The sequence below is a fragment of the Lygodium microphyllum genome, chromosome 7 (assembly GCF_053477565.2).
Source record: "Lygodium microphyllum isolate KBCC chromosome 7, Lygodium_microphyllum_v1.1.10, whole genome shotgun sequence".
NCBI classification, from domain to species: Eukaryota; Viridiplantae; Streptophyta; class Polypodiopsida; order Schizaeales; family Lygodiaceae; genus Lygodium; species Lygodium microphyllum.
In genome coordinates, this window is record NC_141141.1 from 140129684 (window position 1) to 140145300 (window position 15617).

At 41.1% G+C, this 15617-nt stretch overlaps 2 pseudogenes; both read left to right on the forward strand.

Annotated features, from left to right (window-relative positions):
• Positions 1-2874: 2874 nt before the first annotated feature.
• On the forward strand, positions 2875-3521 carry LOC148034025 (proline-rich receptor-like protein kinase PERK1 pseudogene; annotated as a pseudogene).
• An 8172-nt stretch (positions 3522-11693) lies between these two features.
• Positions 11694-12340, forward strand: LOC148034026 (proline-rich receptor-like protein kinase PERK1 pseudogene; annotated as a pseudogene).
• The last annotated feature ends 3277 nt before the right edge of the window (positions 12341-15617 follow it).

Here is a 15617-nt window from a genome sequence, read left to right on the forward strand (position 1 = left end):
TGCTGTCATTCAGTATATTGGCAGCATTCTGTTATACAATCTGTTAATATGGTCTGAAATACTAGGCTCGTCCGACGCGCCTGACCCTTTTGCATAAATATATAGGTAATCGTAAGGGTAAACATGAAGAGAGTTTAGGTACAGTAGTTGTTTGACTCTCTACCTTAAAGTAAACCATTGGCTTCTTTGTCCACGACTTCTTCTTTTTAAAACATCATTTCTTGTGTTGGACTGACATCTTGCTTTTCCCATTGTCTAAACGGTTGTGCACTAATACAGTGAGTCAGATTGGGTGTTTGAAGAGACATGGGATTGGACTGTAGAAGAAGGTATCTTCACACTCTTAGGTGACGTCCAACCAGAAGCAAAAGGTGCAGGCTTTTGAAATATCCGATTGCACGCGGCTGGAGTACCTACTGATCATCCCTAGCCTAAGCAACCGTAATCCAACGTTTGGTACAGTCAGATATTGAAAGCATATCAGCCCAACTGCAGCTTGTACAGTTCTTACCTCCGATGAGTCAATAACCTTATGTAGTCCATGCCTCTGCTACACTAACTACAACAAACAAACTCTTGCAGAGAGCAGGTGATGAGTTGTATATCCTATGCATGCTCCTTTCATGGCTACTGAGAAATGCTGGCTTGTTCCCCTTGAAGAAACTCTTGTGTTATTATCTTAGTAAATAATGGAGCTTTGTTGATGAATGCAAGCTTGTTGGCGAATTATGATCTGACATGCTTGGCTTAGATGACTTGAAATTGCGATTTCATCTAGCTAATGTGTTGCAGATAATAATGATTTAATCAACTACTTGTGGTCGATGAATGCATGCAACTTGGTTCCTACACGTGCAGTTATGATCGAGATATTATTTGCACGCATACATATTATGCAGACGACCACTTTAGCGATATGTATTAAGTCCACTTGGGATCAACGGTGCCAATATTGTTTTGGCGAACATAGGCTTCCTTAAGATAAGTACTATTAGGTCAAACTTGTACGTGAAACACAAGGGAATCTCTAACAATCTCTTCCATGCTCTTGCCGTAGGTGGATCTGTACAACTACACATTCTTGGGCTAGCACGATGTTGGATCGATCGACCACAAAAAGTTTTCGTCTATCCTTGCTATATCCTTTTGTTTTGCGCAAAGTCTAAATTTCAACCTCTCACAGATATCATATGTTGAGATTTAGTTAGAACTTAGATCGCAAAGTAACAAAATCAACCTCTCACAGATATTATATGTTGAGATTTAGTTAGAACTTAGATACCTGTGGCAGTGCTTGTGAGAAATCCCTCCTTAGTGTTTCTTGTATGTTAGTTGCATAAAACCCCAAAATAAGCTCGAATCTTGCATGTCCTCACAGTAGGATATTGTGGCCCCAAAATATAGGTCACCACCTCAAATATTGTGTAAATTGACGCCAATTTCACGGTGTCATGTTGCTGCGCATCCGAGTCGTATACACCTCCATTTCTTTTGTTGTGCATTTGTGTTAATTTCTGCGTGTGATTCATTGTTTGTGTGATGCATTTTAATAATCCGCATCCAATGTATATATTCCCTTAATGCATGCGCCTAATCTAGACGTTCATTCTGGTGATGACTTTTATGACTATGTTGAAGCCACTAACCAGGCTGCCCATATTTAAAATCTTCTTGGAGATTTTTGTGAACATGATGAATATTTTGCTGCTTGGGGCGATGCTGATCTCATTGAGAATATTCTTCAAATTCCTGATCATGTTGCTACTTCTGCTGACGCAATTAGTACCCACTTACCTCATTCTGCTGGAAACAGAGATCATAATGCTCAACAGAAAGAGGTAACGTTCAGTCATGTAATTCCAGCCATCAACACTAATATTTCAAGCATGCCTCAAAAGGCTGCAAAAGCAGCCATTCCTGCAGCAATAAAAGAGGTTGGTCTTCTTGTACAAGAAAATTCAAAAGGTTCAATCCCCTCTTCCTCTTTGGAAACTTTAAAGGGTCCAATTCCCTCTCTAAAGATAGAAAAGTCACAAAGTGCTAGCCTATTCTGGGGAGATAGGGGGATATTTTTGAAAAAAAAAGAAGAATGGCGGGCTGTGGGGGGGGCACGAGAGGACCCAAGGGCAGAATCATCAGAGGAGGGAGCAGGATATGGGCGCCGTTCGTGAGGTAGACACGGCCCATATACCGCTGAGCCCATAGGGAGCCGCCATAGCCACCTTCACGAGAAGACAGGGATATTGATTCGAAATGCAATTCTAGCCAGTTCCACTCCAATGCCCACCATAGTATCTTGATCGAACTCGATAGCTTGAATCGGAAAAAGGTGAGTGCAAGGGCAGATCGCTGCTGTTTCTGTGACCACAGGAAGAAAGACCTAGACAGGAACAGGAGAGGAGAAACAACGAATTGCACGAGATCTCCCAGCAGTACTCTCACATCCCTCCATCGCCAGGAACTCAGGCGCTGTCTTTCACGGATGGAAACCTCGGAGACATCATGGCAGCTGAGTTCGGTGACCTGTCGATCCAGGTGCTTCCGTCAGTCTCAGACGGCTAACAACAGATCAAGAGAACATGCGCAATGCACTGCTATAGTGGTGCTATGCCAGCTATGGAGAGGTTACTCGCAAAAGGAGTGGTTGTCAAGCTACGAGACTCTCTCACAGATTGTGGTGCCGCGATCTTCCAAGAAATTGATTGAGGATAATGAGTACGCATTGTACACAGTTGTTCTTTTCAAAAAAAAAGTAGCTGATACATTTAGAACAACTGCTCGAGAGCGAGGATTTCAGGTTCATGAAGTTGAGTATGATCCTGAAGCCCAACAAAGAATAGCTGAAGACCTCAGACGCCGAGCTTGGAAAATTCCATGCCATTGTTTACTTATAATGAGCTGTCAAAAGCCTCACAGGGATTCTCAGAAGCCAACTTGATTGGTGAAGGTGGATTTGGATGTGTGTATAAAGGAATCCTACCTGATGGAATGCTTATAGCTGTTAAGCAGCTGAAGACTGGGAGAAACCAGGGTGAAAAAGAATTCCAGGCCGAAGTGGAGATCATCAGCAGAGTTCATCATAGGCATTTGGTCTCCCTGGTAGGCTATTGTCTGGAAGCAAAGCAGCGGCTTCTTATGTATGACTACATCCCAAATGGCACTCTCAAATGCCACCTACATGGGAAGAATGGAAGGCCTCCAATGAGCTAAAAAACATGCATGAAAATTGCATGTGGTGCTGCTCGTGGTTTGGCATACCTGTATGAAGATTGTCATCCTCAAGTTATCTACCGAGACATCAAATCTGCTAATATTCTGCTAGACAATTGTTTTGAGGCACAAGTTTCAGATTTTGGCCTTGCAAAGCCAACATCAGATACAAATATACATGTGACCACTAGTGTTATGGGAACATTTGGGTATCTGGCCCTGAGAATGCCTCAAGTGGAAAACTCACTGAAAATTCTGACATGTACTCTTTTGGAGGATTGCTACTGAATACAGTTACATTTTTCAGATAACTATGCTCTTGTACGAGACTGTGTCAGTGTGAAGATTGATTGGGTGTACTCTAGTTCATGCACTAGAGGGAAAATTGAAGCAATTAATGACCAATTTGAAGTATGGCCGATGGCTCAGTTGTACTAGTTGTACTTTGATACCACAGTTTTGCAGTGAATGCAATTTTTGTATATAATACCAGTTGCTCACAGAACTTTAATGTATTGCAATGCACTGTATGGATTTCTGAAAATTGATCATAAGGATTGCTGCCCAGTTGAACTCATCAAGCCTATGTGCCGATACTGCAGATTTTTTTGAACACGGAACTCATGTAAATTACTCGACCAGCAATATAGTGATCTTTGGCATCAAATATTGTGTTATTGAGATCTTCTTGCTAGTCTTTATTTCTTGCTGTACCTTGAACCCCGTGTTCTGCAGCCTTTGCATGAACTCTACGACATTTCTGGTGAACCCGACGTGAAAGTGCTGTGTCATCAGCAAGATGGGAGACTCGCAAGAAGAGATGACAGATGATAATGTCATGAAGAACCTGTTTCAGTCATTCACCATGTATATGCAGCAGCAAGCTCATGCAAAACGTGACAGTGATGCTATGGATGCCTTGAAAGCTGTCCAACAGGAGATGAAGCAGTTTAATGGCCAGCAAGTGTCAACTTACCTGCATTTGTATGAAGAAAAGATGAAGTATTTTTGGGGTTTCTCAAGATGTTTGGAGCCGCTACTTCTTGCGGATCGTGGTTCGAGCTCTTGAAGGTCGAATTGCAGAAATTCAAGAAGCACATGCAGGTTGGGCTGAATTTAAAAAAGCATTAAAAGATGAATATTTCCTAGAGGATACAGGTCTTATGAATCGCAGGAATTTTTTAGCATGGGTTTCTATGCCTAATAAGGGACTTTCTGTTACCGCTCTTCTGCGAGAGTTTGAAAGCCGTTATGATCAGTTGGATGGGACTGAACAGCAAGCTTTGGAGATGCAGAAAGTGGAGTTATTTTTGCAAGCTGCAGATGTTGATTTACAGGAAAAGTTGGATGATCTTTTGGAAGATCAAGCTACTGATTCAGGTTTAAAGACTGAGTGGAGACATGTCATTGATGTTGTGAATGCTCTTGTCAAGAAGCAGCGCAGGAGAGTCAGATTGCATCGAAATACAGGATCAGTTCCTGAAAAATCCTTGGAGACTTTTTCTTCTACCCTTGCTACTTCTTTGCCTAAGCCTACTCCTCCTGTTATGAATCCACCAGTTCCTACTGCTCCAGTGCCCTTATCTGTAGATGATGTTATTAAAGGCTTGGCGGATTTGACAATTGAAGCAGTCAAAGCTGAAGTTGGTAAGTTAAAGGAGCAACTTATGTCAGTACCTGCTGTAGCACCTGCTCCAGTGACTGCTTTTCCAGCTGGTCAAAGAAAAGGGTGACGATGTATTTGGTGTGATAGTACAGAGCACCAACACTGCAGAGATTGTGATGCTTTTCAGGAAGCACGTAAGAAGAATGTAGTGTTCTGGGGACAAGATGGGAAGATATGGCTGACAGAGACTAGCGCTCCTCTTGACACGAACTTTGGTAAGGGAGGTATGAAGAAGCTTGTTGATGATATGGCTGCGATATCAGCTTATGTGAGTGTTAGAGGAGATGCTTCAGCTTTTGGAGTCCAGCTTGAGCAGAAATCTGATGGAGACTCTGCTTTATGGTCTTCTGCCTTGGAGATAGCGAGAAGAGGGAAAGTTCAAACTTCTACTATGACTTGTGTGGGCTCTAGCATCCGAGGAGAAACAGGATGGGATTCTCCTGTTGACAGGTATTCTATTTTTGCTTATATGGCTAAAACGCAGGGTTTAGATGCCATGGTTGAGGAAAAGAGAAGAAGAGATGAGGAGGGTCCTAGCTCCTCCAAAAAGACTAGAGGGGGTGACTTTGTTTCACCACCTGTTACAGCTCCACCTATGTCAAATTCTCCAACTCAAACAGGTTCCGATCAACCAATGGAAGACAAGCAAAAGGAAAAGAGGCAACCAAGAAAAGAGCCAGGATTCAAGCTCTTGTCAGACCTTGATATGCAAACGGATATGAGTAAGATTTTTCATGAAAGAATTTTGAATAGTGAAGTTACTTTTACTGTTGGAGAGGCTCTTGGGATTGCTAGAAGAGAAATACAGGATCAGATGCAGGATCTTTTGCGGAGGAAACGACATGCGATGGAAGGACCTGCTTTACAGGGATTGTGGCATGGAGCTCTTGAAGAAGAGCATGATGATGCAGTGATGGTTGAGAATGCTTCTGTTAATACGCAATCGGAGAAAATAGTGCAGCCTATGCAGTATGAAGATGATGAAACCCCTATTCTCATTCCTCGCAGCCATTTTTCACGAAGTCATTGGGCTAGAGCAACCACTGAGACAGTGGTAAGGATTGGAGAGAAACAAATTCCCTTGATTGCTTTAGTTGATCATGGCTCTGAGATTAATCTTATTTCTCGAGGTGTTTATGAGAGTGACAAGTGGCCTATGGATGCAGAGCATGGCTGGCGTATGAGAGCCGCCAATAATACTTCTGGTGATATGTATGCTGCTTGTCCGAGTATCAGAATTTCTATTGGTAATGTTGAAGAGGATTATCATTGCTTTGTTCAGGATTCATGCTCTTATCCGATTATTCTTGGACAGCCTTTCATTACAGAAGCAAGAATGGAAACAAAAGTGATGGATGACGGATCACCTTATGCGCGGATACGCAGTAAAGATGTTATGCGAGCTGTTCAGTTTATGACTGTTGGGGTAAATCATCCGAGAAACAGGGACTCCTTGCGTGAGGCACCACTACCTGCGAAGGAGTTGGATTTTCATTAGGTACCGCTGTCTTGCGAGACGCCAGTGGTACGGAGCGGAGAAAAGAGGAGATCTCGCCTTCTGGCAGCCAGTCTTTCTCCAATAACTTTGTTGGGTTTACTTCAGATAGTTCAGTAAGTTATTAGAAAATTTCAGATTTGCCTAGAGCTGCCAGGCAGTACATTGGTCGTAAGGAGAAAGAGTTGAAGAATGCAAGTATTTTGCAAGTAGAAGAGCATGTGGATGGATTGTATGAAGGGATGTCTTATGCAGATACATTGTTTGAGATGAGAGCAATGCTGAAAACTGATGTATGCAAGGGTTCAAAGATTATACCTGTGCAAACCTTGGATATGTTTCAGGAAATTTCTGGTTTTTTGCTGCAAACAGAGTTAGAGGCTGAGAAAACTCAGCAAACTGAATTTATGGCTGATCTTGATCAGCTAATAGAATTGCAGAGGGCTGAATCCATTCAGCCAACAGAGTTGAATGCAGAAAAATTTCTGCATACAAAGTTTTAGGATGCATTTATGCAGTCCATAGAGCCGAGGGCTGAATCCATTCAGCCACCAGTGTTGAATGCAGAAAAATTTCTGCATACAGAGTTTCAGACTGCACCCATGCAGTCCATAGAGCTAAAGGCTGAAATTTTTCAGCCAACAGAGTTGAAAGTTGCTGAAAATTTGCAGAAATTGCAGCAAAGAAAAGAGTACTTGAATGATGCCAAGGTTGACACAAAATATAAAACAGTTGATAAGAAGGTTAAGCCGGTTGCAGGCCCGCTTCCTTCTGATAGTGATGAACAGATTGAAAAAGCTATGAAGCAGTCTATGTTGAGGGATCCTGCAAATATTGGACATAAGTTTACAGCTGAAACTCTTGCAGAATTGAAGATTGGAAATGATGTTTTTTTGCTTCCAGTGGAAAAAGAATGTTTTAGAGAGATGCTTGGACGTCATGGTAAGGCATTTGCTTTCTTTCCACATGAAATTGGCTGCATTAGTCCCGAATTGGTTGCACCTATGGTCATCTTCACTGTTCCTCATGTACCATGGAATATACGTCCTATACCTGTGCCTAAAGCACACTTGCCAAAGTTGATAGAGTTGCTGAATGAGAAGATTAAAATGGGGATTTTGGAACCCTCTTCTGCACCCTATTCTAACAGGTGGTTTACTGTACCAAAGAAGAATGGTACTTTGAGATTTATTCAGGATATGCAGCCCTGAACAAAGTGACAATCAGGAATGTGGGAACAGGTCCAGTTGTGGATGAATTTGCTGAGGCTTTTGCAGGACGAGCCATCTATTCACTAGGTGACTTGTATTCAGGTTATGATCAGTTTCAGCTTGCCTTGGAAAGCAGGGATATTACTACTATGCAGACACCTATTGGTCTTGTGAGGATGTGTACCTTGCCTCAAGGTGCTACAAACTCAGTTGCTCATATGATGAATGCTATGCATAGAGTTCTTCGAGACTATATTCCGCAGTATACCATGCCTTTTCTAGATGATGTGCCTATTAAGGGTTGTGCAGAAGAAGAAAAGAATGAAAGTCTTGATTTGCATGGATGTAGACAGTTTGTGGCTGATCACTTGATTGCTTGTGAGCAAATTTTGACACGATTAGAGGAGGTAAATTTGACACTTTCAGGGCTGAAATCTGTCTTTGCTGTTAATGAAGTCATCATAGTTAGGCATATGGTTGGATACTATGGCAGAAAGCCTTCTCCTGCAAAGGTGGATGCCATAAACAGGATTGCAGAGTATTGCTCAACTACTTCAGAGGTGCGGAGATTTGTGGGAGCTTGTGTATTTTACATGATTTGGATTCCTCATTTTGCTCATATTGCAGATGTTCTCTATCAGCTGCTTCGAAAGGGGTAGAAATTTCATTGGGATGAGAAGCATTCAAAAGCCATGCGTAAGCTCAAGAAGCTGTTGCAATCATCTCCTACTCTACGCAAGGCGGATTATCAGTGTGGACGGCCTATCATGTTGACAGTTGATACTAGCCCTATTGGCATAGGTTGGGCTGTGGGACAGGATGATGCTGATGGAAATAGGTATGCTATCCGCTTTGGAGCTAAAGTTCTTAATGAGCGACAAAGGAGATATCCGCATATCAAAAGAGAGTTGTGGGGAGTAGTCACTGCACTGAAGTGTGACAAAGGATATTTTATTGGAGCTTGAGTTGTTGTGAAAACAGATTGTTTACCTTTGCTTGGCATGATTACTAGTTGCTCGACTCCAGATATAGCGATGCTTCGGTGGATTGCCTATATTAAATCATTGAATCCAGATTTTCGACACATAGCAGGGAAAGATAACCCAGTTGCTGACATGCTTTCTAGAGCGAGATATGAGGATGAGGAGTCAATGCTTGCAGAAGATGATGGGACAGAGTTTGCTGCTTCTGTCCTTATTCATGATTGTCATGTATCTACTGTTGAAGCTTTTATTGAAGAACTTTATGTTGATGAATGGCTGCAAATTGGACAATATCTAAGTTCATTGACTCGAAGAGCTGATTGGACAGATGATGAATTCAAGAAAATCAGAAGGAAGGCTTATGGGTATTTCTTGAAAGATGGTTTTCTTTGGAAGCATCTAAGAAAGAGAGGAGGCTTGCCCTTGAGAGTAGTTTGTGATGTAGCGATGCAAATACAGATTATGCGAGAGTTTCATGAGAGCTCATGGGCTGGACATAGAGGTGTGTGGGCTACCTATGAGAAAATCAAAGAAAGATACTGGTGGAAAGGAATGTATAAAGATGTTTCTCATTTTGTGGAAACTTGTAGGGACTGCCAGCTTTACTCTTTAGTGCGACATCGTGATGAGCTGCATCCGACTTATCCACTATGTATGCATTACAAGTGGGTGGTAGACTTGGTTACTTTGCCAGTGGGACTTTGGCAGATGAGACATCCTATTTTGGCTAGGGAGGATCTTACAAACTATGTTGAAGGTAGACCGTTGCGGACAAAGACCACCACTACAGTATGTAAATTCTTGTTGGAAGAAATATTTTGCAGGTATGGATGTATAGGTAAGATTACAGCTGATCGTGGAGAGCTAGATGCTGATGAAGCTAGAGAATTCTTCTCACGGCTTGGGATTAAATTGGCTCTTACTACTGCCTATAATCCAGAGGGAAATGGCAAAAGTAAAAGAGGACATCCGCCAATAGTTAAAGCATTGGCAAAAGCTTGTAGAGGACGGATTGGAGATTGGTCGAGATTACTACCTTTTGCATTGTGGGCTGATCGCTCTACACATAGTGTGACTACTGGATACATGCCTGCGGAGTTGATGTATGGGCAAAAACCTGTCATGCCTACTGAAATTTGTGCTCTCACTTGGAGTGTTCTTCCGTGGCATGAGAATTTATCAAGGGAAGAGCTGTTAGCCCTTCGGATTCGTCAACTAGAGAGAAGGACAGAAGATGTGTAGCTAGCCATTGACCGTTTGAAGGCAGCCCGTCTCAGAAATAAGGACAGGTTTGATTTAAGGCATCGCTTGAGGCCTAGAGCCATAAAAGAAGGAGATTGGGTTCTAGTCTACAACAGTAGTCTAGAAAATCAGCATAGTAGTATGAGAAAAATGGTTCAAAGATGGTTTGGACCATATGAAGTGAAGTAGGTTTTTGACAATGGTACTTATAAGCTTGCTGAGTTAGATGGAACAAAATTGAGGGTACCTATTGCTGGAAAATGAGTCAAGATTTTCAAGAAAAGAGAAGATGAAGAATATGCACTTGAAGCATTGACAGAAGAAGAGCAGATAGGAGAAAGACAAGCTGATGAGACAGAAGACATAGATGATGAAGTCGATGGAGAAACAGGACTACTAGAATCAGAAGATGGACTTGACCTGTTTGTGGACTTGAATGATCCTGGATAGTTGGCACATCCGGAGGATGCGCAGGTTTAGAGGGGGTGGATGTCGTGTTGCTGCGCATCCGAGTCGTATACACCTCCATTTCTTTTGTTGTGCATTTGTGTTAATTTCTGCGTGTGATTCATTGTTTGTGTGATGCATTTTAATAATCCGCATCCAATGTATATATTCCCTTAATGCATGCGCCTAATCTAGACGTTCATTCTGGTGATGACTTTTATGACTATGTTGAAGCCACTAACCAGGCTGCCCATATTTAAAATCTTCTTGGAGATTTTTGTGAACGTGATGAATATTTTGCTGCTTGGGGCGATGCTGATCTCATTGAGAATATTCTTCAAATTCCTGATCATGTTGCTACTTCTGTTGACGCAATTAGTACCCACTTACCTCATTCTGCTGGAAACAGAGATCATAATGCTCAACAGAAAGAGGTAACGTTCAGTCATGTAATTCCAGCCATCAACACTAATATTTCAAGCATGCCTCAAAAGGCTGCAAAAGCAGCCATTCCTGCAGCAATAAAAGAGGTTGGTCTTCTTGTACAAGAAAATTCGACTTTAAAGGGTCCAATTCCCTCTCTAAAGATAGAAAAGTCACAAAGTGCTAGCCTATTCTGGGGAGATAGGGGGATATTTTTGAAAAAAAAAGAAGAATGGCGGGCTGTGGGGGGGCACGAGAGGACCCAGGGGCAGAATCATCAGAGGAAGGAGCAGGATATGGGCGCCGTTCGTGAGGTAGACACGGCCCATATACCGCTGAGCCCATAGGGAGCCGCCATAGCCACCTTCACGAGAAGACAGGGATATTGATTCGAAATGCAATTCTAGCCAGTTCCACTCCAATGCCCACCATAGTATCTTGATCGAACTCGATAGCTTGAATCGGAGGAAGGCGAGTGCAAGGGCAGATCACTGCTGTTTCTGTGACCACAGGAAGAAAGACCTAGACAGGAACAGGAGAGGAGAAACAACGAATTGCACGAGATCTCCCAGCAGTACTCTCACATCCCTCCATCGCCAGGAACTCAGGCGCTGTCTTTCACGGATGGAAACCTCGGAGACATCATGGCAGCTGAGTTCGGTGACCTGTCGATCCAGGTGCTTCCGTCAGCCTCAGACGGCTAACAACAGATCAAGAGAACATGCGCAATGCACTGCTACAGTGGTGCTATGCCAGCTATGGAGAGGTTACTCGCAAAAGGAGTGGTTGTCAAGCTACGAGACTCTCTCACAGATTGTGGTGCCGCGATCTTCCAAGAAATTGATTGAGGATAATGAGTACGCATTGTACACAGTTGTTCTTTTAAAAAAAAAAGTAGCTGATACATTTAGAACAACTGCTCGAGAGCGAGGATTTCAGGTTCGTGAAGTTGAGTATGATCCTAAAGCCCAACAAAGAATAGCTGAAGACCTCAGACGCCGAGCTTGGAAAATTCCATGCCATTGTTTACTTATAATGAGCTGTCAAAAGCCTCACAGGGATTCTCAGAAGCCAACTTGATTGGTGAAGGTGGATTTGGATGTGTGTATAAAGGAATCCTACTTGATGGAATGCTTATAGCTGTTAAGCAGCTGAAGACTGGGAGAAACCAGGGTGAAAAAGAATTCCAGGCCGAAGTGGAGATCATCAGCAGAGTTCATCATAGGCATTTGGTCTCCCTGGTAGGCTATTGTCTGGAAGCAAAGCAGCGGCTTCTTATGTATGACTACATCCCAAATGGCACTCTCAAATGCCACCTACATGGGAAGAATGGAAGGCCTCCAATGAGCTAAAAAACATGCATGAAAATTGCATGTGGTGCTGCTCGTGGTTTGGCATACCTGCATGAAGATTGTCATCCTCGAGTTATCTACCGAGACATCAAATCTGCTAATATTCTGCTAGACAATTGTTTTGAGGCACAAGTTTCAGATTTTGGCCTTGCAAAGCCAACATCAGATACAAATATACATGTGACCACTAGTGTTATGGGAACATTTGGGTATCTGGCCCTGAGAATGCCTCAAGTGGAAAACTCACTGAAAATTCTGACATGTACTCTTTTGGAGGATTGCTACTGAATACAGTTACATTTTTCAGATAACTATGCTCTTGTACGAGACTGTGTCAGTGTGAAGATTGATTGGATGTACTCTAGTTCATGCACTAGAGGGAAAATTGAAGCAATTAATGACCAATTTGAAGTATGGCCGATGGCTCAGTTGTACTAGTTGTACTTTGATACCACAGTTTTGCAGTGAATGCAATTTTTGTATGTAATACCAGTTGCTCACAGAACTTTAATGTATTGCAATGCACTGTATGGATTTCTGAAAATTGATCACAAGGATTGCTGCCCAGTTGAACTCATCAAGCCTATGTGCCGATACTGCAGATTTTTTTGAACACGGAACTCATGTAAATTACTCGACCAGTAATATAGTGATCTTTGGCATCAAATATTGTGTTATTGAGATCTTTTTGTTAGTCTTTATTTCTTGCTGTACCTTGAACCCCGTGTTTTGCAGCCTTTGCATGAACTCTACGACAACGGTGCACCTATCTCTTGGCTCTAAGTACCAACATTGGATATTAAACCTTTAAAATCACAAAATCAACCGAGTCTCAGAAATATCATATGTTGAGTGCCATACAATGTGCAAAATAGAAGCTTCAATAAATGACAAGGTCTATGGATGCACTATAAAAAATCAATACAACGGAATAGACCTCACCTATTAGTTTGCCAGCTTGTAAATTTGCAGTGATTTAAACCACAGTCATAGTAAGGATCATTTTAATACTCTTAACCACATTTACATCCACAACTTTGGACCTGTAACTTTCTAGTATGAAAGAAACAAGGGAGCAATGCTGCAACCAGCAGCTCCCTAGTTGTTTCATAATGCTACAGATTGTATGGTGTCATGGAGACACCATTGAGTTGAAGTTAGCAATTTCCTTGTATCCCACCACTTTGAACTTTATATCCTTGCCAAACCTATGTGAAGTTATTGCACACAATTGTATTGCTTTCACTAGATCCATGTAAGTCATTACTACTCAATTTGTACAAAAATGGTGCGTATGCATATACTTATCTAGTACAAACAACCATAAATCTACCAAAAATTTTAGATAATATATTCTTTGTACTATGGAAAAGTTGAACATGCACTTTTGAGTTTCGGTTCTAGTTGTTATAAGTATTTTGTAAAGCCTCAGCATAAGCCAGCCTAGTCTACCCAAGTCTATGTTTAGCCTAGCCATAGGCTATGTGTAGACAATTCATATGCCTAACCAACCTCTATCCCAACACATATGCATTGCCTTGTCTAACATATACTAGATTATGCATTGTTACAACCCAGTCTAGCCTAGCCCAAGCATAAGCATATAGAAGCTAGACTTAACATATATAAGATATGATAGACTAGGCTAGCTCTTTTTGCTCCTTCTTGCACTTCTCCCATAATGTCTCTTTGCAAACTTGTCTCATCCTCTTTAGCAAAGACACCTTAAAGGATAGATGTAAGAAGTAGAAGTAGGTAATGTAAGCCATAGCCTACCATGTTTTAGCATATTGGTGCCTACTCTAGCACTGGGCTAAATAGAGGCTAGGTTGGACAAAGCATGTGTTAGGCCTAGGCAAGGACTAGGGATGGGCTATGCTAGGCTAGGCTTATACATAAAAAGCTAGACTTTGGGATTATATCATGTTATATTGGGAGTAAACTAGCCCTAGGCTAGACATCAACTATGTAAGCACAGAAGGGTTTTAGTATTTGAGAGATCTAGGTTTATGTGAAGATTAGCATTCTATCAAGTTAGGATAGATTAAGCTAGGCCTAGGCCTTTACATTGATTACACAAGTGCATAAGCTAGTGCTAATTGTAGGCTAAGCTCAGGTTTATGCATACTATCTATTAATCTATGGAATTTCTCCAGCCTATGTATACAACCAAATTAAACTGTTTTTGTGTGCAAGAAAGAAAATAGAGTAGAGAAGTCAAATACCAATACCATAAAAGAACATAGAGAAACAATATCAAACGTCCATATTCTTTAAGGAACTTAAGAAATTAGAAGAGGAGAGGTAATGAGACAAGGGTAAAACAATGTAACTTTTTAAATGGAGAAGAAACACCATGTCTCTCTTATCTATGCATGTAATATTTCTTTACTTGGATATAAAATTGGAATATGCCTCCTCTCTTATGTTTGTTGTCTCTTTTATTTCAACAACTTTTAATCAATTTGAAACATTGATTTGTTTGAAGACTATGTACACTAAATAGTAACTTTCTAGAGGAATATCTTAATTTTTACCTCTGTGTTACCTTACTACAAGCACTTTTGTAGCATGGAAATATATATTTCAAGATAGCTATAATTATGCATGCAGCTATAGATATGACTATAGGTGTGGTTATAGCACACACCCAGATTTAATGCAAAGTTTTCTACACCTATACACATGCTTCTATAGTACATTCTAGCACAATAGAAGTTACTCTAAGCATTGAAACATGCATAGCCCAACAAGAGAAAAAGGAACAAGAACTAAACTAAGAAAAACATGAAAGAAAGGGCAGGCAAGAGAGACAATGAGAGAGAAAGAGAAAGAGAGAGAGACATACACACACACAGAGAGAGAGAGAGAGAGAGAGAGAGAGAGAGGAGCAATTACTAAAAACTAGACTTGCATGGATTTAGATTTACTGCAAAGTATTCTTCATAATAAGAGTATTCATAATTGAGCTTAAGTATTGATGGGGGTAGAAAGAGCAAGTGATCTATACCTAAGAATTCTCTATATCCAAGAATGCCCCACATGGTCTATATTAATATCCTTGGTATCTGCATATTTCTTTTTCTATCTACATGTTTCCCCAAGTCTCCCATACAATAATATTAATTAATTTAATTAATTAAAGAAACTCCACTGCACCTTCTAACTACTAGAAATCAATTGGGTTATCGACATCATAGATTGAAACTAAATTAAGTAGCCACCATTACAAAAATGGTGATAAGTAATGCCACTTGGAAAATATTGTATAAAGAACTTACTACCTTAGCGTTTTCAAAGAAATTATATACTCAACTATTATGGCACATACTTTAGTGTCACTATGATCATTGGCTAAGTGAGGATTTTTTGTCACATGGATAGTGATATTAGAAGAATCCATGCTTGGCTTTAAAAAACACTTATTTAAAATATTATTCCCTCAATTTTCCTTCTACATTTGTTTGTTGCACCTCATAGTGTGGCCCTCAACCTTCTCTCACAATGCATGTCTAGGTATAGGTATCTTTGGGGTAAGCTAATCCATCTTCCTCTCTTTCTCTCATTCTATCTAAATTAGAGAGAGAT